Genomic DNA, 15,511 nt, shown 5'->3' with positions numbered 1-15,511 from the left:
TCAAGGGACACCGGAGAGGAGGAGGTGGACGTAACCTCAGAGCCTATTCTGCCGGTGTGGGTCCGGTGTATGCTTGGCTGAATAGTGGGTGCCCGAAGGAAGTAGAGTACGGAGGGCATATCCCCACCCGAGGTGACGTCTGGTCAGAGTGTCCCCAGCTCCACTAATATTGCCGTGATCCGCTGACCGGAGTGGCTTCTACCGGAGTGTCTGTCAAGCTGTGAGATCCGGGACAGCAGTGTGTGCACTTGGGCAGAGTGTGAGCGAAACAGCACGGGACACCGGAGATAAGGAGGTGGACGCAACCTCAGAGCCTATTCTGCCGGTGTGGGTCCGGTGTATGCTTGGCTGAATCGTGGGTGCCCGAAGGAAGTAGAGTACGGAGGGCATATCCCCACCCGAGGTGGCGTTTGGTCAGGGTGTCCCCAGCTCCACTGAAAGTCTGCAACTGCCTGTTTCTTTACTGTCTGCTGTTCGGATTATTGGACTGTGCTGAATAAATGTTCTCTTTTATTGCATTCAACTCTTGCCTGAAGTCTATTTGTGTAATGGAGAACGAAGACCACTAGCACACACTGTTTTAACCCTAAAGAAGTGATGAAGACAGGGATGTGCCTGCACCATAGGGCTGCCACGACTACACAGCCAGAGGCCTCCCTGCCTGGTCACTTCACTGTCAATATTTGAGAGCGCGATCTAAGGAGTTTACAGGTGCGGTGACGCCTGTTAGCCCACATATCTGCTGTTCAAATCAGCAGACATGTGCGAGGATCACCACCAGCTCAGCAGCCAGCAGTGATTACCCCAGTATGTCCAAGGACGTACATTTACATCGTTGATTGTAAAGGGGTTAATAAAAGCCTATGGATGCATTTAAATATATGTTAGCATATGTTCCGGGTGATTTCTATTGTATACGTCTGACAGACTTCACAAATGTGAAAGCCCCCTTATTGTGGAGTGAGGGAGATCCTGTGATTGTGGAACCTGTAATTTGGAAACCTCCATGGTACGAAGATGCATTATGTCGCTGACTCATCATTGCTTTCTGCCAATTTTTTGTCGTTTTTGTATGCTTTGTGCCTTTTTTGTTTGCACCCATTTATTTTTCTATTTGTGCTTTTTTTTTTTAGCCTATTTTTTATGTACTCCCCTGTTGTTTGTTTGTTTTGCCGTTTGTAGGCACAGTCTAGCATTTTCAGAATGGTTTTGCCTGACTTATCAGCTATCAAGTAGCAAAATGTGGCGCAATTACAATCCTGCAACCCCCCCTCCCTGTTGTTGTTGCTACGATAGCTGGTCGGTGTTTTGCACACTTATAGTTGAAAGTTCCCACACTTTCAGACAGACAGACTTCTGAGGGAAAAGTTTGTTTATTTTGGCTGAATTGTACTTCACCTCTAAAGGCCGCTTTACACGCTGCGATATCGGTATCGATATCGCTAGCGTGGGTACCCGCCGCCATCTGTTGTGCGACATGGGCAAATCACTGCCCGTGCCGCACAACATCGCCCAGACCCGTCACACGTACTTACCTGCCCGGCGACGTCGCTGTGACCGGCGAACTGCCTCCTTTCTAAGGGGGCAGTTCGTTCAGCGTCACAGCGACGTCACAGCTGCGTCACTGAACCGCCGCCCAATAGAAGCGGAGGGGCGGAGATGAGCGGGACATAACATCCCGCCCACCTCCGTCCTTCCGCATTGTGGCCGGGAGGCAGGTAAGGAGAGCTTCCTCGTTCCTGCGGTGTCACACGGAGCGATGTGTGTTGCCGCAGGAACAAGGAACAACTTCGTTACTGCTGCAGTAACAATATTCGAGAATGGACCCCCATGTCGCCGATGAGCGATTTTGCACGTTTTTGCGACGATGCAAAATCGCTCATAGGTGTCACACGCAACGGCATCGCTAATGCGGCCGGATGTGCGTCACAAATTTCGTGACTCCAACAACTTCGCATTAGCGATGTCGCAGCGCGTAAAGCCCCCTTTAGGCAACTTATCCTTCTAGCGATAAGTTAGATATCCTCTCAAAATGGAGGATGTCAACACCCTCTTTTTGCTCTCAACTGCCGTCTTCCAACTGACTCTTTCCTTCACTGCGTAGATGGAGTTAGCTCCTCCCACTTGCAAGTGACTCATACAGCTGCATTCATTGGCTGACTTCACAGGGGATGCTTAACCCTCTGAGTGCTGACTGTCAGAAAGTTTCACAATATGCTACTGTGACACCCTGGACAAGCCAGGTAGTCACAGATATAGCCCCGCATAACACCAGTCCCCTCACTAGGTAACACCAGCCAACCACATAAAACCCTAGTCCCCTCCCTCAGGGATGGATGGACAGACCAGGGGGCGGAGCCAGGTGGTTGGACACTCCCACCGAGGAGTTCAGAGAGCCTGAGGCAGGAAACACAGTGGAGTTTAGTCTGGTAGTCAGTTGAGTAGAGTGAAGTGGAGGAGGCCAGGCCAGTAGGTCAGGCCTTTGACAGACTGACAGGTGCCAGGGTTGGAGCCCGGGCACCTTTGGCTAGGAGGCATACAGAGGCCTCTGTCTGCAGGAGCCGGGAAGACGGCTCAGTGGAACCGTGGTGGACTGGGACAGGGTAGTGGCCCGCCGGTACCGACCCGGGGAACCAACTCGGAAACCGGAGCACAAGAGGGGGCACTCAGACCCTGAAACGGAGGTCTAGAAACTACTTTACTGAGTTAATTAACTGATTGCAGTCTGGACTTTAGGTCCTTTCCCACCCAAAGTCACTCATAGAAGACAGCAGCCCAACGAGGGGGATAGAAAGCCACCGCCAAGGCTCAGAGATCCCACGGGTCAGCGTCTGCGGGCAAACGGGCTCTTCCGACATCTACAAGGCGGGGAGCGGACTCCTGACGCTGCAAGCGCAGGTAGTCCAACAACTCAAACAGGTGCAGGAGAAAGGCAGAGACCACCAACCGGGTGGGGGAACCCGACTGCAGCCAGCTGCGGGCACTGACCACCATCATCTTGGTTTACTAGAGACTCGAGTGTTTCATTTTAATAGTGAGTACACCAGTGCCCTCCGGCCGCCCATCTCCCTGCACCGCCAAAGCACCCCCAACGGGTCCCGGGGCCACCATCCCTGCCCACGGAGGGGTTAACAACAACTTGCTGCATACCATCTCCCCCGGGTGCCTCGTAACTGCAGCGGTGGTGTTCACCTTCACCACATCCCTTGGGTGGTGTCACTAACTTAAAACACGGCTCCGGCCGTACACCTACGTCCACAAACCGCCAACCCCCTTTTTTTCGGAGTGACCACAGGACCCCGGGTCCGGAGACCCTCGAGCCACCCACTAAAGGTCCGGACCCAAGCGGCTCGGTTGCAGCCGATCACGGGGCGGCACACTACAGTATACAATATACATAGAAAATTACAGCGTATGTGTGAAACATTCTATACTGCTCGTATCACATGGAGATGGCCACTTTGTAGGATACCACACCTGCATGAGATGAGGACACCGCACTTCAAGGGATTGAAGTGTGAGTAGAAGCTGCTTGTACCTCACATTTCTGCTCGCATCATGAAGCAGCAAAGATACAGAGCGACGACTCGTATCTTGAAAAATTCATAACTTGGTGCACTCTTAAGTCAAGGTATTACTGAACCAACATATCACCTAAAAGCAACAAATTATTGGATAATCTAAAAAAATTACAATCTTTATTGAAAAAATACAATAATTTACCGTATTTTTCGTATTATAAGACACTTTTCCCTCCAAAACTTTGGGAAGAAAATGATGGGTGCGTCTTAAAATCTGAATGTAGCTTACCAGGGGATTGTGCAGAGGGGTCAAAGGAGGCAGGGAGATGCTCCGTGCAAAGCACTGTGCTGCCGGCGCTGCTGGTATGTGCGACGCTGATCTGTGCATCGGGCAGTGCCGCTCTGTTCTGTTTGGAGCCGCTCTGTTCTGTTTGGAGCCGCTCCATTCTGCTCTGTGCACGGCTGCTCTGTCCTGCTCGGCTGCTCTGTGCACGGCTGCTCCCTCATGCTCGGCTGCTCGGTGCACGGCTGCTCTGTCCGGCTCGGCTGCTCTGTGCACGGCTGCTCCCTCCTGCTCGGCTGCTCGGTGCACGGCTGCTCCGTCCTGCTCGGCTAATCTCTGTGCACGGCTGCTCCGTCCTGCTCGGTGCACGGCTGCTCCCTCCTGCAAGGCTACTCTGTGCACGGCTGCTCCGTCCTGCTCGGCTGCTCGGTGCACGGCTGCTCCGTCCTGCAAGGCTCCTCCGTTCTGCTCGGCTGCTCCATCACCAGCCCCGCACAGAGCATAGCGGCAGCGCCATCCCAGCACAGAGCAGAGCGGCGTCGCCGGCCCCGCACAGAGCAGAGCGACACCGGCCCCGCACAGAGCAGAGCGACACCGGCCCCGCGCAGAGCAGAGCGTTACCGGCCCCGCACAGAGCAGAGCGGCGTTGCCGGCCCTGCACAGAGCAGAGCGGCGTTGCCGGCCCCGCGCAGAGCGGAGTCGCCGGCCCCGCACAGTGCAGAGCAACAGCGGCCCCGCACAGAGCAGAGTGACAGCAGCCCCGCACAGAGCAGAGTGACAGCGGCCCCGCACAGAGCAGAGCGGAGTCGCCGGCCCCGCACAGAGCAGAGTGACAGCGGCCCCGCACAGAGCAGAGTGACAGCGGCCCCGCACAGAGCAGAGTGACAGCAGCCCCGCACAGAGCAGAGTGACAGCGGCCCCGCACAGAGCAGAGCGGCGTCGCCGGCCCCGCACAGAGCAGAGTGACAGCGGCCCCGCACAGAGCAGAGTGACAGCGGTTCCGCACAGAGCAGAGTGACAGCGGCCCCGCACAGAGCAGAGTGACAGCGGCCCCGCACAGAGCAGAGTGACAGCGGCCCCGCACAGAGCAGAGTGACAGCGGCCCCGCACAGAGCAGAGTGACAGCGGCCCCGCACAGAGCAGAGTGACAGCGGCCCCGCACAGAGCAGAGTGACAGCGGCCCCGCACAGAGCAGAGTGACAGCGGCCCCGCACAGAGCAGAGTGACAGCGGCCCCGCACAGAGCAGAGTGACAGCGGCCCCGCACAGAGCAGAGTGACAGCGGCCCCGCACAGAGCAGAGTGACAGTGGCCCCGCACAGAGCAGAGCGACAGCGTCCCCGCACAGAGCAGAGCGACAGCGGCCCCGCACAGAGCAGAGCGACAGCGGCCCCGCACAGAGCAGAGCGACACCGGCCCCGCACAGAGCAAAGCGACGTCACCTGCCCGGCACAGAGCAGAGTGACAGCGGCCCCGCACAGAGCAGAGTGACAGCGGCCCCGCACAGAGCAGAGTGACAGCGGCCCCGCACAGAGCAGAGTGACAGCGGCCCCGCAAAGAGCAGAGCGACACCGGCCCCGCACAGAGCAGAGCGACAGCAGCCCCACACAGAGCAGAGTGACAGCGGCCCCGCACAGAGAAGAGTGACAGCGGCCTCGCACAGAGCAGAGTGACAGCGGCCCCGCACAGAGCAGAGTGACAGCAGCCCCGCACAGAGCAGAGTGACAGCGGCCCCGCACAGAGCAGAGCGGCGTCGCCGGCCCCGCACAGAGCAGAGTGACAGCGGCCCCGCACAGAGCAGAGTGACAGCGGTTCCGCACAGAGCAGAGTGACAGTGGCCCCGCACAGAGCAGAGTGACAGCGGCCCCGCACAGAGCAGAGTGACAGCGGCCCCGCACAGAGCAGAGTGACAGCGGCCCCGCACAGAGCAGAGTGACAGCGGCCCCGCACAGAGCAGAGTGACAGCGGCCCCGCACAGAGCAGAGTGACAGCGGCCCCGCACAGAGCAGAGTGACAGCGGCCCCGCACAGAGCAGAGTGACAGCGGCCCCGCACAGAGCAGAGTGACAGCGGCCCCGCACAGAGCAGAGCGGCGTCGCCGGCCCCGCACAGACCAGAGTGACAGCGGCCCCGCACAGAGCAGAGTGACAGCGGTTCCGCACAGAGCAGAGTGACAGTGGCCCCGCACAGAGCAGAGCGACAGCGTCCCCGCACAGAGCAGAGCGACAGCGGCCCCGCACAGAGCAGAGCGACAGCGGCCCCGCACAGAGCAGAGCGACAGCGGCCCCGCACAGAGCAAAGCGACGTCACCTGCCCGGCACAGAGCAGAGTGACAGCGGCCCCGCACAGAGCAGAGTGACAGCGGCCCCGCACAGAGCAGAGTGACAGCGGCCCCGCACAGAGCAGAGTGACAGCGGCCCCGCAAAGAGCAGAGCGACACCGGCCCCGCACAGAGCAGAGCGACAGCAGCCCCACACAGAGCAGAGTGACAGCGGCCCCGCACAGAGAAGAGTGACAGCGGCCTCGCACAGAGCAGAGTGACAGCGGCCCCGCAAAGAGCAGAGCGACACCGGCCCCGCACAGAGCAGAGCGACACCGGCCCCGCACAGAGCACAGCGGCGTCGCTGGCCCCGCACGGAGCAGAGTGACAGTGGCCCCGCACAGAGCAGAGCGGCGTCGCCGGCCCCGTACAGAGCAGAGAGACACCGGCCCCGCACACAGCAGCACCCACAGTGAGTATCTGGGTCCCCCTCTATTATACTACTTGCAGTACTCCAGTACCGCCCCTGCCACCTGTGACCCCCGCTCCTCTGAAGGCTCCCCTCCTTGGTAAGACACCACCAGATTATAAACAGACCCCATATTTTTTTTACCTTTTTTCCCTCCGAATTTGGAGTGCGTCTTATAATCCGGTGCGTCTTATAAAACGAAAAATACGGTACATTAAAACTGCCAAAAGGGCAAAAACAAGTAACAGTATATAAGACAAGAATCTACACATAAAAAAGAAGAGAAGTTTAAAGATAAGTACCATATTTTTAGTTTTAAAAGACGCACCCCAAATTTAGAGGAGGAAATTAGGAAAAAATAGTTTTTAATGTTAAAATGAGCGTCTATCTTATAATTGTAGTGCGTCTTATAAGATCTCATCAGCGGAAACGGCTCAGGAGGGTCAGTGGACAGAGGGTCGGCAATACTGCGGGCTCGGGGATGTCGTGGCAGCAGGCACCATTTATCTGCCAGCGGACTGCAGGCTCCATTGAATCGCCCGAGACGAGACTGACTTCAAGAAAATGGCTGCGGAGCCTGTGCGTGCAGATAGGACTCCGTGGCCAATTTCTTGAAGTTCATCACATACATCTGCGCACACGCTGATTCCGCGGCCATTTTCTTGAAGGCCATTGTGTCAACCGTGGGTGATTCAATGGAGCCGCAGCCTGCTGTCAGATCAATGGCCCCCACCTCATCGCCGACCCTCTGTCCTGTGACCCTCCTGAGCCTCCTGCAGTGACACCCCCACCTCTGAGCCCTCATTATCGCCGACCCTTCCTCCTGTGACTCCGCTCCACCAACAAGCCATATCCAGATTATAAGACGCAACCCCATTTTACCCCAGTTTTGGGGGGAAAAGTGCGTCTTATAATCCAGAAAATACAGTAGTTCATTTGGGCAAAAATGCAGCAACAAAGAACATGGGAAAACCCACCACAGTATTGAGAAGAGTAAATCAATGGAGAAAGAGCTAAAAAGCATGGCATAGATGGCATAAATGAGAATATTTTGTAGGAAAGGAGCAAGGGTTAAAAGTAGGAAAAATCTCGTATGATACAACTAGCAATATAAGGCTATAATATATATATAGATATATATATCTATATATATATAATTGCCTTATTCTGTCTGTCTATCTGTCTATCTGTCTATCTGTCTGTCTGTCTGTCTGTCTGTCTGTCTTGCTCCAAAATTGTGTCCTTACGGTGACACAAAGCTGATTGGCCGCTGGGCTCGCCATGGCCCCGCCCCCCGCACAGATTGGCCGCTCGCCCAGGCTGCGCCCCCACATGGATTGGCCGGCCGCTCGCCCAGGCTCCGCCCCCCCCACAGATTGGCCTCTCGCCCCGGCACCCTGCAGGCATTGGCAACTCGCCCACGCCCCGCCCCCCTCACGCAATGCACGCTAGCTCTGGCCCCGCCCCCCCACGCATTCCCCGAACCGACACGGTCAGTGAGCCACGACTACCAGGTGAGTACTGTACCCCTGGGAGCCGACATCAGCGTACGCCGCCAAACCAGCCGACACATACCCTCGCATTGCTGGGGCTGGCCGGCGTATGCTGGTGTGGGCTCCCGTGCGAGCGGGGGACGAGATGCGCTGATAACCATGGTAGCATAGTTACCAGCGCATCAAGGTCCTGCAGCGGCGGAAAATACACACACGCACACACATAACAGCACACACACATACACACACTCATCACATCACACTCGCTCTCACACACACACACCTCACACACACACACACCTCACACACACACACCTCACACACACATCACATCGCATCCACATACTCACAACATCCTGGGATATCGCTTGCTTCTCGGCGGCGATATTGTGCTGTGAGCTTTCAGGACCTGCCGGAGGAGCACATGGCCAGAAGCATGTGGTATCTCCGGATGTTGTGAGTATAAGCGCGTATGTGCAATATCGTCAATGTGTGTGTGCGTGAGTGTATGCGATCGGGTGTGTGTGAGTGTATGCGATCGGGTGTGTGTGAGTGTATGCGATCGGGTGTGTGTGAGTGTATGCGATCGGGTGTGTGTGAGTGTATGCGATCGGGTGTGAGTGAGTGTATGCGATCGGGTCTGTGAGTGTCGGCAGAGGAGCATGGCGTGCTGGAGGAGGCTGGGAGGAGAGAGGCTGATCCTGGGGAAGGCTGGGATGGGTAGGCTGAGAGAAGGGAGGCTGATGCTGGGGGAGGCTGAGGCTGGGGTAGGCTGGGAGGAGAGAGGCTGATGCTGGGGACGGAAAAGGCTGATGCTGGGAGGAGAGAGGCTGATGCTGGGGGAGGCTGAGGCTGGGGTAGGCTGGGAGGAGAGAGGCTGATGCTGGGAGGAGAGAGGCTGATGCTGGGAGGAGAGAGGCTGATGCTGGGGGAGGCTGAGGCTGGGGTAGGCTGGGAGGAGAGAGGCTGATGCTGGGAAGAGAGAGGCTGATGCTGGGAGGAGAGAGGCTGATGCTGGGAGGAGAGAGGCTGATGCTGGGAGGAGAGAGGCTGATGCTGGGGGAGGCTGAGGCTGGGGTAGGCTGGGAGGAGAGAGGCTGATGCTGGGAGGAGAGAGGCTGATGCTGGGAGGAGAGAGACTGATGCTGGGGGAGGCTGAGGCTGGGGTAGGCTGGGAGGGGAGAGGCTGATGCTGGGAGGAGAGAGGCTGATGCTGGGAGGAGAGAGGCTGATGCTGGGGACAGAAAAGGCTGATGCTGGGAGGAGAGAGGCTGATGCTGGGAAGAGAGAGGCTGATGCTGGGATGAGAGAGGCTGATGCTGGGATGAGAGAGGCTGATGCTGGGGACAGAGAGGCTGATGCTGGGGACAGAGAGGCTGATGCTGCGGGTAGAGAGGCTGATGCTGGGAGGAGAGAGGCTGATGCTGCGGGCAGAGAGGCTGATGCTGCGGGTAGAGAGGCTGATGCTGGTGCAGCATGGGGGATGGAGCACGATTGGGGGTGCGCAGCATGGGGGATGGAGCACGTTTGGGAGTGCGCAGCATGGCGGATGGAGCACGTTTGGGAGTGCGCAGCATGGCGGATGGAGCACGTTTGGGAGTGCGCAGCATGGCGGATGGAGCACGTTTGGGAGTGCGCAGCATGGCGGATGGAGCACGTTTGGGAGTGCGCAGCATGGCGGATGGAGCACGTTTGGGAGTGCGCAGCATGGCGGATGGAGCACGTTTGGGAGTGCGCAGCATGGCGGATGGAGCACGTTTGGGAGCGCGCAGCATGGCGGATGGAGCACGTTTGGGAGTGCGCAGCATGGCAGATGGAGTACGTTTGGGAGTGCGCAGCATGGCGGATGGAGCGCGTTTGGGAGTGCGCAGCATGGCGGATGGAGCGCGTTTGGGAGTGCGCAGCATGACGGATGGACCACGTTTGGGAGTGTGCAGCATGGCGGATGGAGCACGTTTGGGAGTGCGCAGCATGGCGGATGGAGCACGTTTGGGAGTGCGCAGCATTGCGGTTGGAGCACGTTTGGGAGTGCGCAGCATGGGGGATGCAGCACGATGGGGAGTGCGGAGTATGGCGGATGGAGCACGTTTGGGAGTGCGCAGCATGGCGGATGGAGCACGTTTGGGAGTGTGCAGCATGGCGGATGGACCACGTTTGGGAGTGCGCAGCATGGCGGATGGAGCACGTTTGGGAGTGCGCAGCATGGCGGATGGAGCACGTTTGGGAGTGCGCAGCATGGGAGATGGAGCACGATGGGGGGTGCGCAGCATAGGGGATGGAGCATGATGGGGAGTGCACTGCATGGGGGATGGAGCACGATGGGGAGTGCGGAGTATGGCGGATGGAGCACGTTTGGGAGTGCGCAGCATGGCGGATGGAGCATGTTTGGGAGTGCGCAGCATGGTGGATGGAGCACGTTTGAGAGTGCGCAGCATGGCGGATGGAGCACGTTTGGGAGTGAACAGCATGGGAGATGGAGCACGATGGGGGGGTGCGCAGCATAGGGGATGGAGCACGATGGGGAGTGCGCTGCATGGGGGATGGAGCACGATGGGGAGTGCGCTGCATGGGGGATGGAGCACGATGGGAAGTGCACACCTCCCCCCAACACACACACACACGCGCGCGCACTGCACAACACACCACACACACACACTGGGAACCACAAACAACTGCCCTACACAGACAAACACACACACAGACAACGCTGCACACACACAACACCCAACACACAAACACCGCGGCACACATAAATATACGCACATACCGCACAACACACACATTGCACAAAACATACCTCCCCCAAAACACACCACACACACACACACCGCGCAACACGCACACACACAACGCTACAGGCACACAGCGCTCCACAAACAACGCAACACACATACAACACCGCTCTCACCCCCCGTCACACCCAGACAACACCCAGAACATGTACAGCGCCCTACACAAACACTTGATAACTACACACAACAACATCTATATATATATATATATATATATATATAACAAAAATCATACATGAACTACACAATACGTAAATTCTAGAATACCCGATGCGTAGAATCGGGCCACCTTCTAGTATATATATAATTGTTTTATTCTGTCTGTCTGTCTGTCTGTCTGTCTTGCTCCAAAATTGTGTCCTTACGGTGACACAAAGCTGATTGGCCGCTGGGCTCGCCATGGCCCCGCCCCCCCCCCCCCGCACGGATTGGCCGCTCGCCCCGGCCCTCCGCACGCATCGCCAGACATAACCTTGCGCTGCTGGGATCGTGACGGAGCCGGTGAACGCTGGTAACCATTATACACATCGGGTAACTAAGGTCCCTTAGTTACCCGATGTGTATCATAGTTACCAGTGTACACCGGCTCCGTCACGATCCCAGCAGCGCCAGACATACCCTTGCGATGCTGGGATCGTGACGGAGCCGGTGAACGCTGGTAACCATTATACACATCGGGTAACTAAGGTCCCTTAGTTACCCGATGTGTATCATAGTTACCAGTGTACACCGGCTCCGTCACGATCCCAGCAGCACCAGACATAACCTTGCGATGCTCTAATCGTGACGGAGCCGGTGAACGCTAGTAACCATTATACACATCGGGTAACTAAGGTCCCTTGGTTACCCGATGTGTATCATAGTTACCAGTGTACACCGGCTCCGTCACGATCCCAGCAGCACCAGACATAACCCTGCGATGCTGGGATCGTGACGGAGCCGGTGAACGCTGGTAACCATTATACACATCGGGTAACTAAGGTCCCTAAGTTACCCGATGTGTATCATAGTTACCAGCGTACACCGGCTCCCGGTACACATGTGCAGGGAGCCGGCATTATACTCCTCTCCCCCCAGGACTACTACTCCTATTATAGTCCTCCTATTATACTCCTCTCTGAGTATAATAGGAGAACTATTATAGCATGGGGGATGGAGCACGATGGGGTGCGCAGCATGGGGGATGTAGCAGGATGGGGGGTGCGCAGCATGGGGGATGTAGCACGATGGGGAGTGCGCAGCATGGGGGATGTAGCACGATGGGGAGTGCGCAGCATGGGGGATGGAGCACGATGGGGAGTGTGCAGCATGGGGGATGGAGCACGATGGGGGGTGCGCAGCATGGGGGATGGAGCACAATGGGGGGTGCGCAGCATGGGGGATGGAGCACGATGGGGGTGCGCAACATGGGGAATGGAGCACGATGGGGAGTGCGCAGCATGGAGGATGGAGCACAATGGGGAGTGCACAGCATGAGGGATGGAGCACGATGGGGAGTGCGCAGCATGGGGGATGGAGCACAATGGGGGTGCGCAGCATGGGGGATGGAGCACGATGGGGGGTGTGCAGCATGGGGGATGTAGCACGATGGGGAGTGCGCAGCATGGGGGATGGAGCACGATGGGGGGTGCGCAGCATGGGGGATGGAGCACAATGGGGGGTGCGCAGCATGGGGGATGGAGCACGATGGGGAGTGCGCAGCATGGAGGATGGAGCACGATGGGGAGTGCGCAGCATGGGGGATGGAGCACGATGGGGAGTGCGCAGCATGGGGGATGGAGCACGATGGGGGGGTGCGCAGCATCGGGGATGGAGCACGATAGGGGAATGCGCAGCATAGGGGATGGAGCACGATGGGGGGTGGGCAGCATGGGGGATGGAGCACGATGGGGGTGCGCAGCATGGGGGATGGAGCACGATGGGGGGTGCGCAGCATGGGGGATGGAGCACGATGGGGGGTGCGCAGCATGGGGGATGGAGCACGATGGGGAGTGTGCAGAATGGGGGATGGAGCACGATGGGGGGTGCGCAGCATGGGAGATGGAGCACGATGGGGGGTGCGCAGCATGGGGGATGGAGCACGATGGGGAGTGCGCAGCATGGAGGATGGAGCACGATGGGGAGTGCGCAGCATGGGGGATGGAGCACGATGGGGAGTGCGCAGCATGGGGGATGGAGCACGATGGGGGGTGCGCAGCATCGGGGATGGAGCACGATAGGGGAATGCGCAGCATAGGGGATGGAGCACGATGGGGGATGGGCAGCATGGGGGATGGAGCACGATGGGTGCGCAGCATGGGGGATGGGGCACGATGGGGGGTGCACACCTCCCCCCAACACACACACAACACACCACACACACACTGGGAACCGCAAACACCGCCCTACACAGACACCCACTCACACAGACAACGCCGCACACACACAACACCCAACACACAAACACCGCGGCATACATAAATATACGCACATACCGCACAACACACACATTGCACAAAACATACCTCCCCCAAAACACACCACACCCACACAAACCGCGCAACACACACACACAACGCTACAGACACACAGCGCTCCACAAACAACGCAACACACGCAACACACATACAACACCGCTCTCACCCAGACAACACCCAGAACATGTACAGCGCCCTACACAAACACTTGGTAACTATACACAACAACATCTATATATATATATATAACAAAAATCATACATGAACTACACAATACGTAAATTCTAGAATACCCGATGCGTAGAATCGGGCCACCTTCTAGTATATAATATCCATATAAATCCGGACCTAATGAATATCTCCGGCTCAATTAAGACTAAAGTACGAATAGATCCACCATCCAAGTGACTGAGACAGAGCCATATTATCCCACACACTGTGTGATCAGCTCTGGCACTATGCTTCGGATGGATCTAGGTTGTTTTTAATCTCATCAGAAGGCATTCACTGGATCAAAATGGGAAATCTGTCTAGATACAGTCGATGAAATAAGTATTGAACACATCACCAATTTTGGAAGTAAATATATTTCTAAAGGTGCTATTGGCATAAATTTTTCTTCGGACGTTGGTAACAACTAGTGATGGGTGAATAGTAACTATTCATGTTTGGATTATACTTACCGAATACTGAGTACTAGTACAGAATTCACGACAAAAAATGCTCGGGTTTCCCATTGACTTGCATTACCGTAGGTTCGTTATTCGTAACGAATACCAGAATAGTACTGTTCCTTACGAATAATCTGAACATGAATAGTTACTATTCGCCTATCACTAGTAACAACCCATCCAATTCACACAGGCAATGAATTCAAACCATAGACGTCCATAAATTTAGTGTGTGTAATAATGAAAAATGACACAGGGAAAAAGTATTGAACACACTTACTGAAATGAAATACTTCATTCAAAAGCCTTTGCTGGTGATGACATCTTCAAGACGTCTCCTGTATGGCGAAACTAGTGTCATGTATTGCTCAGGTGTAATTTTGACCCATTCTTCCACACAAACACTCTTCAGATCATGAAGGTCCCATGGACTCCTTCTATGAACGCTGAGCTTTAGTACCTTTTTATAAATTTTCTATTGGATTCAGGTCAGGTGATTGGCTGGGCCATTCCAGCAGCTTTATTGTCTCTGAGATTTTGTGCAGAAAAATATGTACACATGTGAATTGCCCCAAAGGCTATAATAGGTACGAGCTTTATTAGTGACACGGACAGAACTCACAGGTGAAAAATCGACGTCTGGATAAGTTCTTGGAGGCAGAATCTTCTGGCACAGCTCCCGATGGCAAACAGAGGGTACAGGAGTTGTCACCAAGCAACAAGACACAGAAGGGCCTGATTGCTTCTTATGACTTGATATAAAAGAGAATGGTTTATAATACATAATCGTAGCGCCCCTGAAGCCATCAGGGAGCTACAAGGTTCTGCATCCCCACCAGGATGCAGGGCTTACCGCCAGGGTCCCAGAAGACCAGTGCCGGTAACAACAAAAACATTCCAGTTAATCCCTGTTTTACCCCCAAATTCCCCATAGACTGGTGGCAGACTAGGGTTGGACCTAATGGATGGCCACTTAGAGGTGGAGCTGATCCAGTCCACTAGATGACCAGGTGGGAGCGGCAGACAGTGGACAGTCAGACAAGACAGTGGAGTGGAATGGAGAGAGTCGTCTGTGACGTACGGACGGAGAGAGCGAGTGAAGCACTAACAGGAGTGTGACGGTGACCTGAGGGCCCAGGCGTTTGCTTGCCGGTGGAGTACAGTGGCGTGCTTCTGGAGCCATAGCATCAACGGGGTACAGAATCCTAGGTCAGGCAAACTCTCCAGGCAGACCTAATAAAATCTGCACAGTGAGGGTGTTACAAATCGGTGGCTCCATAGCCGCAAGCAGCTTGCTGCGGTTCCAGTTGTGCCCAGGAGCCGGCTGCCGTTTTTGGCCGTGCCTCGGGTTGTCCAGCTGGCTGCTTCCGCCTCCATGTCTAAAGGCTGCTTTACACGAGAGGATCTATCGTGCGATAGATTGTTGGGGTCACGGATTTTGTGACGCACTTCCAGCATCGCATGCGACGTCGGGCAGTGTGACACCTCCGAGCGATGCAGTATCGCTCACAAATCGTGAGTTGTGTACTCGTCGCTCGGTTTTATAATCTCGTTTAATTTAATTGTTCA

Source organism: Anomaloglossus baeobatrachus, chromosome 5 (genome assembly GCF_048569485.1).
Source record: "Anomaloglossus baeobatrachus isolate aAnoBae1 chromosome 5, aAnoBae1.hap1, whole genome shotgun sequence".
Taxonomy (NCBI): Eukaryota; Metazoa; Chordata; class Amphibia; order Anura; family Aromobatidae; genus Anomaloglossus; species Anomaloglossus baeobatrachus.
Note: the sequence above shows the minus strand (reverse complement) of the source record.